Source organism: Chiloscyllium plagiosum, unplaced genomic scaffold (genome assembly GCF_037043375.1).
Source record: "Chiloscyllium plagiosum isolate Xiang-an unplaced genomic scaffold, Cpla_swu_hap1 HiC_scaffold_8, whole genome shotgun sequence".
In the NCBI taxonomy this organism is placed as follows: Eukaryota; Metazoa; Chordata; class Chondrichthyes; order Orectolobiformes; family Hemiscylliidae; genus Chiloscyllium; species Chiloscyllium plagiosum.
Window position 1 is genome coordinate 2,486,796 of NW_028270146.1, and position 14,945 is coordinate 2,501,740.

Here is a 14,945-nt window from a genome sequence, read left to right on the forward strand (position 1 = left end):
ACACACCCATGGAGTACAGCTCTCACCTTCACGTCCTCCTCTTCCAGCCATCCCTCATCACTCACCGCGGGCGGGCTGGCTGGCGGGCGGGCGGGCAGACATACCCCCCATCCCCCACCAAGCACCGTCACTAACGGTCACCCTGCCCTTTCCCGCCAGCTGCCTGGTGAAGCTCAGCAGCCTCTGGCCCCGCCCACTCTGCTCAGGCCGGCGGCCATCTTGCCTCGTTGTGGCGCTGTTGAGCCTGATCAAAGATGGCATTCCTTTCTGTGAGTGACACGCGGCAGCATCTTCTCATTCTTTGTGATCGCTTTCGTGTGCCCTTCACCTTTCCTACCTCCCCTCACTCCCTGTTTCTAATTGTTAATGTTCCTAAGCGTGTGTCTTTGAGAATTACCAGGCTGTTGTTGTTCCGGGGGGATTGTGACTTGTGTAACTCCATTCCCCTGTAGCTCTCTGTACTTTCCACTGCGCAGTGCGCTCCCACTGTGTCATCTCTAACTGCCTCCTTTCAGTATTATCCTTCCCTCGGCAACGCTGCCCAATGAAGCCCAACACCAGGCTGGAATTTGTTTCTTTCCCAGAACTCCGTGGACTGTCCTCTGATAAAACACTCAAGCACTGAAAACCCGACGCCCCACGTAAGGCTGAATGTGCCCCTGCCCTGGTCTGACTGGGCAGGACAGTCCTGGCTCAGCACAGCCCAGATACCTCCCTGAGTCTAAACAAGACGAATTGACTCCACCTGAATGCAGTGGGAGCCCATACACCGGTGCCTGTGATTGTAATGTACAGATGTGGATACAGAACCTTGTCATAAGAGTGTGCTGCATTCCTCAGTATGCTGCAACTCACATCTGTGGCACTTCACAGGGATATTATCAACCAAATCTTGATATCAATTCACATAAGGAGATATTAGTGCAGATACCATGGCAAAAGTAGGTTTTTAAAGAGTGCCTGTGATCCTCAGACCAGTCACACTCAATTGGTGGAGTGACCATGGCCTGCCCACCCTCCCACAGTGTCAGAACCATGTGCCCCTGGACCTCAATAGGGACTGGACCCAGTTGATGTGCAGATGTGTCCATTTGCTCAAAGCTGAAGCAGTGAGAGTGCTGGTATCATACAAAGCCATATCCATTCCATTACACACTGAACTATAACAAGCTCCTAGGAGAAATTGAGGATTGCACATACTAGAGATCAGAGTTGAGAGTGTGGTGCTGGAAAAGCACAGCAGGCCAGGCAGTATCCATGGAGCAGGAGAATTGGCGTTTTGGGCAAGGCTCTTCATCAGGAATGGTGATGGCCCCCTTCAGGATTTCTGCCTGTGTTCCTGATGAAGGGCTTTTGCCCGAAACGTCGATTTTCCTGCTCCTCGGATGCTGCCTGAACTGCTGTGCTTTTCCAGCACCACTCTAATCCAGAATCTGGTTTCCAGCATCTGTAATCATTGTTTTTACCTGATTCCTGATGAAGGGCTTGTGCCCAAAACATCAATTCTCCTGCTCCTCAGATGCTGTCTGACCTGCTGTGCTTTTGCAGCACCACACTCTCGACTTTAACAAGCTCCTGCCTCCTCCGTCTCACTGAACAACAAATATATGTCATAGAGGGTGGCAGCAGATCCACAAGAATCGTAGAATCCTGACAGTTTGGAAGCATGCCATTCAGCCCATTGAGTCACACCAACCCTCAGAAGAGTAAGCCATCTAGACCCACCCATACTTGTAACCCTGCATTTCCCATTGCTAACCCATCTATCCTGCACATCCCAGAACAATTCAACGTAGCCAATCCACTTAACCTGCATATCTTTGGACTGTGGGAGGAAACTGAAGCACCAGAGGAAACCAGCACTAGGAGAATGTGCAGACTCCACACAGTCACCTGAGGCTGGAATTGAATCTGGGTCCCTGAGCCACCATGCCACCCTCAGCTAACCACTGAGCTACAAGATGCCTGCTGTGTCATACAGGGGGAATGTTTTTGTGGGTTCCTGTGTGTGCAGTGACCTGGCGGAAACATGTCAGTGGTGGGTAACCTTGAGCTCCAGAGCGAAGCTGGAGAGGCTGAACCAGTGACAGGAGGCCCAGGAGACAGCTATGAAGAAGAAAGGTGGTAAGGACAAGGAATGATAGACCGGTGAGCCTGATGTCAGTGGTGCACAAGTTGTTGGAGGGAATCCTAAAGGACAGGATTTACACGTATTTGGAAAGGCAAGGACAGATTAGAGATAGTCAACATGGCTTTGTGCGTATGCAATTATATCTCTCAAAGTTGTTTGAGGTTTTTGAAGAAGTAACAGCGAGGATTGATGAGGGCAGAGTGGGAGAAGTGAACTATATGGACTTCAGTAAGGTGTTCGACAAGGTTCCCCATGGGACACTGTTTAGCAAGGTTAGATCTCATGGAATACAGGGAGAACTAGCCGTTTGGATACAGAACTGGCTCAAAGGTAGAAAACAGAGTGTAACAGTGAAGGGTTGTTTTTCAGACTGGAGGCCTGTGACCAGTGGAGTGCCACACGGATCGATGCTGGGTCCACTACTTTTCGTCATTTATGTGAATGATTTGGATGTGAACATAGGAGTTATAGTTAGTAAGTTTGCAGATGACACCAAAATTGGAGGTGTAGTCGACAGCAAAGAAGGTTACCTCAGATTACAACAGGATCTTGACCAGATGGGCCAATGGGCTGAGGAGTGGCAGATGGAGTTTAAGTTAGATAAATGCAAGGTGTTGCATTTTGGGAAAGCAAATCTTAGCAGGACTTATACATTTAATTGTAAGGGCCTGGGGAGTGTTGCTGAACAAAGAGATCTTGCAGTGCAAGTTCACAGCTTCTTGAAATTCGAGTCGCAGGTAGATAGGATAGTGAAGAAGGCATTTGGTATGCTTTCCTTTATTGGTCAGAGTTGGGATGTCATGTTGCAGCTGTACAGGAATTTTGTTAGGCCACTTTTAGAATATTGCTTGCAAAGTTTGTGCGAAGATTTGTAGCTCAGGTGCTCGTTGTTGTGGTTCTGTTCGCCGAGCTGGGAATTTGTGTTGCAGACGTTTCGTTCCCTGTTGAGGTGACATCCTCAGTGCTTGGGAGCACTGTTGCTTGCAGTTCTGGTCTCCTTCCTATTGGAAGGGTGTTGTGATACTTGAAAGGGTTCAGAAATGATTTAGAAGGATATTGCCAGGGTTGAAGGATTTGAGCTATAGGGAGAGGTTGAATAGGCTGGGGCTGTTTTCCCTTGAGCATCGGAGGCTGAGGAGTGACCTTATAGAGGTTTATAAAATCATGAAGGACATGGACGGGATAAATAGACAAAGTTGTTTTCCTGGAGTGGGGGAGTCCAGAACTAGAGGGCATAGGTTTAGGGTGAGTGGGGAAAGATATAAAAGAGACCTAAGGGGCAACATTTTCACAAAGAGGGTGGTGCATGTATAGAATGAGGTGCCAGAGGAAGTGGTGGAGGCTGGTACAATTGCAGCATTTGAAATGTATCTGGATGGTAAATGATTAAGAGGGTATGGAGAGATATGGGCCAGGTGCTGGCAAGTGGGACTAGATTAGGTTGGGGTATCTGGTCGGCATGGAAGAGTTGGACAGAAGGGTCTGTTGCTGTCCTGCACATCTCTATGACTCTATATGGTGAAGCTGGTGATTTGCCAACAATGCTGTCTGTAGGCAAAGGGTGAAGGATGAAAATATCCATGGGGTAGGCAGGGACAGGGCAGTGAGGGCAGAGTTGTTTGAAAGACCCAGGGGATTGTGCAGTGAGCTGCAGATGCCAGGAATCCACTCCAACTCGTTGTGGGGGTCATTGATTGGCACTGCCTATTTCTGTTGGAAGAACCAGAGAACAGGGAACTGCACAGAAATGAAGTGGAATTAATTCAAAATGAGATGCAAATGCATGGAGATGAGGTGATCACACTTGTTAGAAAGATTCATGACTCACCATCTAAACCCCAAGAGGAAATTTTGGAAATTGTATCCTGACGTTGAAAGTTTGATTGTTTCCTTCTCTATGTATTTCCGAAACCATTTCACCGTCGCTTGTTGGAGAAAACCCTGCCCTTAAGCTTGGTGATTCCTGATTGGCCAGCTCTATACAGACTGGAGCAAGGGAGATTGGAGGCCATTCAGCCCCTGGAACCTGTTATGCTGTTTATTCAGATTCCTGTTGGTCTGTACTGTAACTTCAACCACTTATTTTTACTCCCAATCTGTCTACATCCTGACCAACAGAAAGGAGCTATTGGGAGAGGCTGAGTAGGCTGGGGCTGTTTTCCGTGGCGTATTGGAGGCTGAGGGGTGACTTTATAGAGGTCTATAAAATCATGAGGGGCTTGGATAGTATAAATAGACAAGGTCTTTTCCCTGGGGTGGGGGAGTCCAGAACTAGAGGACATAGGTTTAGGGTGAGAGGGGAAATATTTAAGAGACCTAAAGGGCAACTTTTTCACACAGAGGGTGGTGCATGCAGGAATGACTTGCCAGAGAAAGTGGTGGGGGCTGATACAATTGCAACATTCAAATGGCATCTGGATGGTTATATGAACAGAAATAGTTTAAAGGGATATGGGCCAAGTGCTGGCAAATGGGACTAGATTGGGTTGAGATATCTGGTCAGCATGAATGAGTTGGACCGGAGGGTCTGTTTACATGCTGTACATCTCTATGATACCATGATACAATTACAACACTTAAAACGCATTTGGCTGGGTATATGAATGGGAAGTGTTTAGAGAGTTATGGGCCAAGTCTTGGCAAATGGAATTAGATTAGATTAGGATATCTGGTTGGCATATACAAGTTGGATCGAAGGGTCTGTTTCCATGCTGTACAGCTCTTTGACTCTGAAACCTTTCAATCTCAGTCTTAGAAGCTCCAGCTGCCCTCTGGGAGTCTCACATTCTCAGGGAGAGTGTTCCAAGTTCCTACAGCCCATTGTGTGAGCACGGTCTTGCTGATTTGAAAGTTGTGGCTTTTTGATCTGGATTCCTGTGATAACAGGAAATAGTTTCTCTGTATCCCACCCCCCACTTCTCAGATCCTCTTTATATCTTAACTACCTTATTTAGATTGAATCCCTTTTCTGTGTGTAACTGAAGCAAACCCAAGTTTATATGAGCTGAAAATGTGTTGCTGGAAAAGCGCAGCAGGTCAGGCAGCATCCAAGGAGCAGGAGAATCGACCTTTCGGGCATGAGTCCTTCTTCAGGAATGAGGAAAGTGTGCCAAGCAGGCTAAGATAAAAGGTAGGGAGGACGGACTTGGGGGAGGGGCATTGGAAATGCGATAGGTGGAAGGAGGTTAAGGTGAGGGTGATAGGCTGGAGTGGGGGTGGGGGCGGAGAGGTCAGGAAGAAGATTGCTGGTTAGGAAGGTGGTGCTGAGTTCGAGGGTTGGGACATGACAATGTGGGGGGAGGGGAAATGAGGAAACTGGAGAAATCTGAGTTCATCCCTTGTGATTGGAGGGTTCCTAGGCGGAAGATGAGGCGCTCTTCCTCCAGCCGTCGTGTTGCTATGGTCTGGCGATGGAGGAGTCCTGCATGTCCTTGGTGGAGTGGGAGGGGGAGTTGAAGTGTTGAGCCACGGGCTGGTTGGGTTGGTTGGGCTTACGCCAGCTCGCGGACACCTCCTCCTACTGCTCCCTTGACCATGACCCCACCACCAAACCATCATCTCCCAGACCATCCATAACCTCATCACCTCAGGGGATCTCCCATCCACTGCCTCCAACCTCATAGTCCCACAAACTGCACCGCCCGTTTCTACCTCCTGCCCAAAATCCACAAACCTGACTGCCCCGGCTGACCCATTGTCTCAGCCTGCTCTTGCCCCACCGAACTCATCTCTGCATACCTTGACACAGTCCTGTCCCCCTTAGTCCAAGAACTCCCAACCTACGTTTGGGACACCACCCACGCCCTCCGCCTCCTCCATGATTTTCGCTTCCCCGGTCCCCAACGCCTTATCTTCACCATGGACATCCAGTTCCTGTATACCTCCATCCCCCATTACGAAGGACTCCAAGCCCTCCGCTTCTTCCTTTCCCATTACCAACCAGTACCCTTCCACTGACACCCTACTTCGACTGACTGAACTGGTCCTCACTCTGAACAACTTCTCTTTCCAATCCTCCCACTTCCTCCAAACCAAAGGAGTAGCCATGTGCACCTGCATGGGCCCCAGCTATGCCTGCCTCTTCGTAGATTATGTGGAACAGTCCATCTTCCGCAGCTACACTGGCACCATCCCCACCTTTTCCTCCGCTACATCGATGGCTGTATCGGCGCTGCCTCGTGCTCCCACGAGGAGGTTGAACAGTTCATCCACTTTACCAACACCTTCCACCCCGACCTCAAATTTACCTGGACCGTCTCAGACTCCTCCCTCCCCTTCCTAGACCTCTCCATTTCTATCTCGGGCGACCGAATCAACACGGACATTTACTATAAACCGACCAACTCCCACAGCCACCTAGACTACACCTCCACCCACCCTGCCCCCTGTAAAAACGCCATCCCATATTCCCAATTCCTTCGTCTCCGCCGCTTCTACTCCCTGGAGGACCAGTTCCAATACCGAACAACCCAGATGGCCTCCTTCTTCAAAGACCCGCAATTTCCCCCAGACGTGATCGATGATGCTCTCCACCGCATCTCCTCCACTTCCCGCTCCTCCGCCCTTGAGCCCTGCCCCTCCAATCGCCACCAGGACAGAACACCACTGGTCCTCATCTTCCACCCCACCAACCTCCATATACATCGTATCATCCGTCGTCATTTCCGCCACCTCCAAACGGTCCCCACCACCAGGGATATATTTCCCTCCCCTCCCCTATCAGCGTTTCGAAAAGACTACTCCCTCCGTGACTCCCTCGTCAGGTCCACACCCCCCACCAACCTAACCTCCACTCCCGGCTCCTTACCTTGCAACCGCAAGAAATGCAAAACTTGCGCCCACACCTCCCCCCTTACATCCCTCCAAGGCCCCAAGGGATCCTTCCATATCCGCCACAAATTCACCTGCACCTCCACAAACATTTACTGCATCCGATGTGTCCTCCTCTATATTGGGGAGACAGGCCGCCTACTTGTGGAACGTTTCAGAGAACACCTCTGGGACACCCGGACCAACCAACCCAACCACCCCATGGCTCAACACTTCAACTCCCCCTCCCACTCCACCAAGGACATGCAGGTCCTTGGACTCCTCCATTGCCAGACCATAGCAACACGACGGCTGGAGGAAGAGCGCCTCATCTTCCGCCTAGGAACCCTCCAACCACAAGGGATGAACTCAGACTTCTCCAGTTTCCTCATTTCCCCTCCCCCCACCTTGTCTCAGTCCCAACTCTCGAACTCAGCACCATCTTCCTAACCTGCAATCTTCTTCCTGACCTCTCCGCCCCCACCCCCACTCCGGCCTATCACCCTCATCTTAACCTCCTTCTACCTATCGCATTTCCAATGCCCCTCCCCCAAGTCCATCCTCCCTACCTTTTATCTTAGCCTGCTTGGCACACTTTCCTCATTCCTGAAGAAGGGCTCATGCCCGAAAGGTCGATTCTCCTGCTCCTTGGATGCTGCCTGACCTGCGCTTTTCCAGCAACACATTTTCAGCTCTGATCTCCAGCATCTGCAGTCCTCACTTTCTCCAAGTTTATATGAAACATAACAGAAAATTTGTGCGAAGATTTGTAGCTCGGGTGCTCGTTGTTGTGGTTCTGTTCGCCGAGCTGGAAGTTTTTGTTGCAAACGTTTCGTCCCCTGGCTAGGCGACATCATCAGTGCTTGGGAGCCTCCTGCGAAGCACTTCTTTGATGTTTCCTCTGGTGTTTATAGTGGTCTGTCCCTGCCGCTTCCGGTTGTCAGTTTCAGCGGTCCGCTGTAGTGGTTGGTATATTGGGTCCAGGTCGATGTGTTTGTTGATGGAGTTTGTGGATGAATGCCATGCCTCTAGGAATTCCCTGGCTGTTCTCTGTCTGGCTTGCCCCATGATAGAAGTGTTGTCCCAGTCGAATTCATGTTGCTTGTTGTCTGCGTGTGTGGCTACTAAGGATAGCTGGTCGTGTCGTTTCGTGGCTAGTTGATGTTCATGTATGCGGATTGTTAGCTGTCTTCCTGTTTGTCCTATATAGTGATTAGTGCAGTCCTTGCATGGTATTTTGTACACTACATTCGTCTTGCTCATGTTGGGTATCGGGTCCTTCGTTCTGGTGAGTTGTTGTCTGAGCGTGGCTGTTGGTTTGTGTGCCGTTATGAGTCCTAGGGGTCGCAGTAGTCTGGCAGTCAGTTCCGAGATGCTCCTGATGTATGGTAGTGTGGCTAGCCCTTTTGGTTGTGGTATGTCCTTGTTCTGTGGTCTTTCTCTTAGGCATCTGCTGATGATGTTGCGCGGGTATCCGTTTTTGGCGAATACCTTGTATAGGTGTTCCTCTTCTTCTTTTTGCATCCGCATAACAATCCGCATACATGAACATCAACTAGCCACGAAACGACACGACCAGCTATCCTTAGTAGCCACACACGCAGACAACAAGCAACATGAATTCGACTGGGACAACACTACTATCATAGGGCAAGCCAGACAGAGAACAGCCAGGGAATTCCTAGAGGCATGGCATTCATCCACAAACTCCATCAACAAACACATCGACCTGGACCCAATATACCAACCACTGCAGCAGACAGCTGAAACTGACAACCGGAAGCGGCAGGGACAGACCACTATAAACACCGGAGGAAACATCAAAGAAGCGCTTCGCAGGAGGCTCCCAAGCACTGATGATGTCGCCTAGCCAGGGGACGAAACGTTTGCAACAAAAACTTCCAGCTCGGCGAACAGAACCACAATAACAGAAAATGTTTAGGAAACTCAGCAGGTCTGGCAGCATCTGTGGAGAGAAAGCCAGGGTTAATGTTTCACGTTAGGGGTGGCTAAGTGTTAGCACTGCTGCCTCATAGTACCAGGGTCCTGTGTTCAATTCCAGCCTCAGGTGAGTATGTGGAGTTTGTACATTCATGTCTGTGTGGGTTTCCTTTGGGTCCTCTTGTTTCCACCCAAGTCCAAAGATGTGCAGGTTAAGTGATTGGCCATGGGAAAAACAGGGATATGGTAGGGTGAGTACGATAATTTTTGTAGGATTGATGTAGATTTGATGGGCAGAATAGCCTCTTTCTGCAGAGTCGGGATTCTACGATCTGTAGTTGTTTAGTGTTTTTACCAAGTTTATGTGAGACTGCCATCTACAGTTCATGAGCTGACACTGACTCAGTCAGATTTTAACTTGTTAATTTCACAATCTGAACACAATCACTTAAGCTCCACCATGACCCAAATAATTCACAAATCACTTTTAACCAAAAACTAGCAAAACATATAAAAGACTTCTGACTGGCTGAATTCTAACCATTTTACAGGAGGAAAAGCCAAGTGGAATGTTTGCCCCTTGGTAATGTGTCAATGTATAAAAGTCCCCCAGGTCCTGGTGACTACACTCATGATGTGGAGGTGCCAGCGTTGGCCTGGGTTGGACAAAGTTAAAAATACCACAACACTAGGTGAGAGTCCAACGGTTTGTTTGGAAGAACAAGCTTTTGGAGTGCTGCTCCTTTGTCAGGTCGCTCGTGGAACAGGATCATAGGGCACAGAATTTATGGCAAAGGATTATAGTATCATACAACTAATGCAATGTATTGAATAAACCTAGATTGCTGTTAAGTCTTTCATCTTTCAAATGGGTTGCAGGTTTCAGTTTATTAATTTGTAAATCTCAGAACTACTTCCAAGTCACATTTCCAAGACATATAAATCTATGGGATGAATTTGCATGTGAAGAATTGTATTTGCAGATATGTTCCATTTTGTTAAGAAAGCACACAATCTGTGGGCAGTCAGTCCATGAGGCATTTTATAAATTCCTACTTTGTAAACAGAACCTGTCTGACTCAAGACAGAGGGTAGTAGTTGATGGCAAAGGTTCATCTTGGAGTGCCTTCACTAGTGGTGTTCCGCAAGGATCTGTTTTGGGACCATTGCTGTTTGTCATTTTTATAAATGACCTGGAGGAGGGGTTAGAAGGCTGGGTGAGCAAGTTTGCGGATGATACGAAAGTCGGAGGAGTTGTAGACAGTGAGGAAGGATATGGCAGGTTACAGCGGGATATAGATAAGCTGCAGAACTGGGCAGAAAGGTGGCAAATGGAGTTCAATGTAGCTAAGTGTGAGGTGATTCACTTTGGTAAGAGTGAATCACCTCACACTTGGTAGTGTGGATGAGCAGAGGGATCTTGGTGTCCATGTACACAAATCTTTGAAAGTTGCCACCCAGGTAAATAGTGCGGTGAAGAAGGCATATGGCGTACTGGCTTTTATTGGTAGAGGAATTGAGTTCCGGAGTCCTGAGATCATGTTGCAGTTGTATAAGACTCTGGTGCGGCCGCATCTGGAGTATTGTGTGCAGTTTTGGTCGCCATATTATAGGAAGGATGTGGAGGCACTGGAACGGGTGCAGAGGAGGTTTACCAGGATGTTGCCTGGTATGGTAGGAAGATCGTATGAGGAAAGGCTGAGGCACTTGGGGTTGTTTTCATTGGAGAAAAGAAGGTTTAGGGGTGACTTGATAGAGGTGTACAAGATGATTAGGGTTTAGATAGGGTCGACAGTGAGAATCTTTTTCCACGTATGGAGTCAGCTATTACAAGGGGGCATAGCTTTAAATTAAGGGGGGGTAGGTATAGGACAGATGTTAGGGCTAGGTTCTTTACTCAGCGAGTCGTGAGTTCATGGAATGCCCTGCCAGTAGCAGTGGTGGACTCTCCCTCAGTATGGGCATTTAAGCGGACATTGGATAGGCATATGGAGGATAGTGGGCTAGTGTAGATTAGGTGGGCTTGGATCGGCGCAACATCGAGGGCCGAAGGCCTGTACTGCGCTGTATTCTTCTATGTTCTAAGATTGGAATACAGACAGACTCTTTCCTTACACTTTTAATGCACTGTCTGAACTGAGATGTCACTTTTTTTTATATAAAACCTTAAGTTTTCTTGGGAATGTGACTTGAAAGAAGTTCTGGGATTTAAATATTAATAAATTTAAACCTTCAACCCATTCTAAAAGATGAAAGACTTAACAGCAATCTCAGTTTGTTCAATGTATCGCATCAGTTGTATGATACTATGATCTTTTGCTATACATTCTGTGTCCTATGATCCTGCTCCACTAGCTACCCGACGAAGGAGCAGTGCTCTGAAAACTTGTACTTCCAAATAAATCTGTTGGACTATAATCTGGTATTGTGATTTTTAACTACAAACTCAGCCAGTGTTGGCTTTCTGTTGTCACTGAATATTAGACACACAGCATCAGAGGCAGTGGGCGCATTTGCCACACTGTGATGTGGTGCTCAGGCAAAGCCCCACACCCGCCTCCCCATGCACCTTAACAGTGAGTCAATGGGGTAATTTATTTGTTCTTTATTTGATATACCAAACCCCATGGTTATCCTCATTACCCTCAGGCTGACCAATGTAGCAGTTACTATCCATCCTGGGCTGTCCTCAGGAGGTGGATGCTGACAGTTTTATCCCTTACTGCAATAGGCTATATCGGTGCAAGGTCTCATCCTCAAGGACTCTTAAGAATCAGCTGGCCTCAGAATCACATGGAACTTTGTTCTCACAGTTCAGTGCAGGGCTGAGGATTATTTAACTGGGCTTGAATGGCTTTGACATGGGGACCAAATGTCCAGTTGCTATACCTGTTTACTAATCAACAGATAGTTGTGAAAGTGTGTGTCTGAGGAAGACACAAGGAGGTGGCAGACAGGGATAGACAGTGAGTGAGTGGTTGATGCAGTATAATGTGGGAAAGTGGGATGTTGTCCATGTTGGAAGGAAGAATAAAAAGAAGTAGTGAATTATTTCAGAATTCTGCAATTTCTCTCTATTGAAGTACAGAGGGGTCGTAAGTGATTAGAATGGCAAAGGGAATATTTATTACAGGGAAATGGAATGTAAACATTGGGATTGTTTTGCCACAGTTGTACCGGCTGCTGGTGAGAGCACATGAGGAACAGCATGTAAAGTTATGGTCCCCTTCTTTCAAAAGCATAATTTCTGAAGAAGGGTCACTGGACTGAAAACATTAACTCTGTTTTCTCTTACAAATGCTGCTGAGTTTCCCCAGCAATTTCTGTTTTTGTTTCATAATTCCATAGAAAACAGTTTTGAGAAGATTCAGGTGACTGATCCTCAGGGAGGGGAAAATGAGGATTGCAGATGCTGGAGAGCAGAGTCAAAGAATGTGGTGCTGGAAAAGACAGCCAGTCAGGCAGCATCCAAGGAGCAGGAGCGCTTGAATTTTCCATTTGGTTTGAGGAGTGGATCCAAGGCTAGTATTTTAAACTTAAGTGATGATGATGAGGGCATGAAAGCAGAACGGACTAAAGTGAACTGGCAAATTAGGTCAAAGGATAGGTCACTTGAGATTCAGTGACTGATATTTAAGGGGATATTTCAAAATATGCAGAATAGATCCTTCTAATGAAAAAAAATTCCCAGGGGAGGGCCCACCATCTGGGGTTAACTAGAAATGTTAAAGTTAGTATCAGAATAAAAGAAAAAACACAAATTTGTGTAAAGTTTGGGCAGAATTTTTCTTAAAAATCAAAGAATGACTAAAGAATTAATAAGGAAGGAAAAATTAAAGTATGAGCGAAAACAAGACAAAAATATAAAAATAGTTATGAAGAGTTTCAATAAATATTTAACAAAGAGTTAACAAAATGAACATTGTTCTATAAAAAGTGAGATGGGAGAATTGATAACAGATAGCAGATGAATTGAGCAAGTATTTGCATCATTCCTTGCTGTAGAGCTCGGAAGCAGCAATAAATCAGGAAATGGTAGGGAAAAAGGAATTTGGGGAAAATCGCATTCACCACTGAGTAAAGTGTCAGAGCTGGGGCTGACATGCTCTGTTCCTAATGGATTTGATCTGGGGTTTTAAAAGAACTGACTAGTGAGATAGTTGATGCATCGGTTTCAATTTTCCAAAAAAAGTGATTTGGGAAAGGTTTCACTATATTGGAAAATATTGTATGTTCTAAAACGGAGGAGAGAGAAAACAAGATCTGACAGCCAGTTAGCTTAATATGTCATAAGGGAAGTATTAGGAACTGTTACTAAAGGCGATTTAACAGGGCACTTGGAGAAGTTCAGGGTAATCAGGCAGAGCCAACATGGTTTTGTCAGAGAGAAATCATGTTTTTTTAAATAGTTGTTTGGTTGTACAGTACAGGCTTTAGGTGTTGCTGAAAGAAAGATACATTTTGTTGAAGCTTTTCATCTTGTACTTATCAGGACACTTTGCAAGAATACCAATTCATGGAGGAAACCAACATTTATTCTGCATGAGAGGAGAGTGCTCGTTGATTGGGAGGTGGACTCTGATTGATAGAAGTGTCATGGAGAATGGACAAGCTAATGATAGAGTTAGGGATGTAAATGCATTGGAACCATTTCAGGGAAGGTTTTTTTAGACTAATACTTGGAAGAGACAGTTGACTTAGGAGGAAAGGTTGAATAGGCTCGGTCAATACACACTGCAAGTCACTCGATTGAAACAGGTCATATCTTGAAAGGTCTTGGTGGGGTTTGGGGGAGGGAGTTGACAGATGTTGGAGAGTTTGCCTCCTCTTCTAGGATAGTCTCGAACAAAGACTGTCTGTTTAGAAACCAGGAGTCAGCCATTTAAGATCGGGATGAGGAGTGTTTTCTTTTCTCTCAGAGCTTTTAGTCTTTGGAACTCTCTTTCTGAAAAAGTGGTAGAAACAAAGTCTCTGAATTGTTTTCAGGCCGAGGTAGCTAGATTCTTGATCAACATGTTTTATGTTGTCTCGTGGTCAGTATACCTTTAAGAGACTGCTCAGAATACCATCACTGCATCATAATAGAGTCATAGAGATGTACAGCATGGAAACAGACCGTTCAGTCCAATTCATCTGTGCCAATCAGATATTCCAAACCAATCTAGTCCCACCAGCCAGCACCTGGCCCATATTCCTCTAAACCCTTCCTATTCATATACCCATCCAGTTGCCTTTTAATTGTTGCAATTTTACTAACCTCCACCACCTCCTCTGGCAACTCATTCCATACACGTACCACCCTCTTTGTGAAAAAGTTGCCTTTTTCCTTTATATCTAGTTCTGGACTTTCCCAATCCAAGGAAAAGACCTTGTTCATTTACCCTATCCATGCCTCTCATGATTCTATAAACCTCTATAATGTCACCCCTCAGCCTCCGACGCTCAAGGGAAAACAGCCCCAGCCTATTCAATCTCTCCCTCTAGCTCAAATCCTCCAACCCTGGCAACATCCTTGTAAATCTTTCCTGAACCCTTTCAAGTTTCACAAAATCCTTCCAATAGTAAGGAGACCAGATTTGCACGCAATATTCCAAAAGTGGCCTAACCAATGTCTTGTATAGCTGCAACATGTGTTCCCAACTCCTGTACTCAATAATCTGATCAATAAAAGAAAGCATACCAAATGCCTTCTTCACTATCCTATCTATCTGCGACTCCACTTTCAAGGAGCTATGAACCTGCACTCCAAGGTCTCTTTGTTCAGCAACACTCCCCAGGACCTTACCATTAAGTGTATAAGTCCTACTAAGATTTACTTTCCCAAAATGCAGCACCTCGCATTGATCTAAATAAAACTCCATCTGCCACTCCTCAGCCCATTGGCTCATCGCATCAAGATCTCGTAATCTGAGGTAACCTTCTTCGCTGTCCACAACACCCCCAATTTTGGTGTCATCTGCAAACTTACTAACTATACCTCTTATGGCTCCCATCGAAATCATACATATAAATGAAGAAAAGTAGTGGACCCAGCACCGATCCTTGGGGCACTCCACTGGTCACG

At 46.6% G+C, this 14,945-nt stretch overlaps 1 protein-coding gene across 4 annotated transcripts in view; it reads left to right on the forward strand.

Annotated features, from left to right (window-relative positions):
* The first annotated feature begins 147 nt into the window (after nucleotides 1–147).
* The window catches only part of LOC122555459 (uncharacterized), a 47,238-nt gene continuing 32,440 nt past the window's right edge, over nucleotides 148–14,945 (forward strand). Inside the window, exon 1 of one of the 4 annotated variants that reach the window (XM_087989537.1) lies at nucleotides 148–269. The gene's annotated coding sequence lies outside the window, so the exon portion shown is untranslated. The remainder of the gene's footprint in view (nucleotides 270–14,945) is intronic. The other 3 variants (XM_087989539.1, XM_087989536.1, XM_087989538.1) reach the window with 3 other exon arrangements.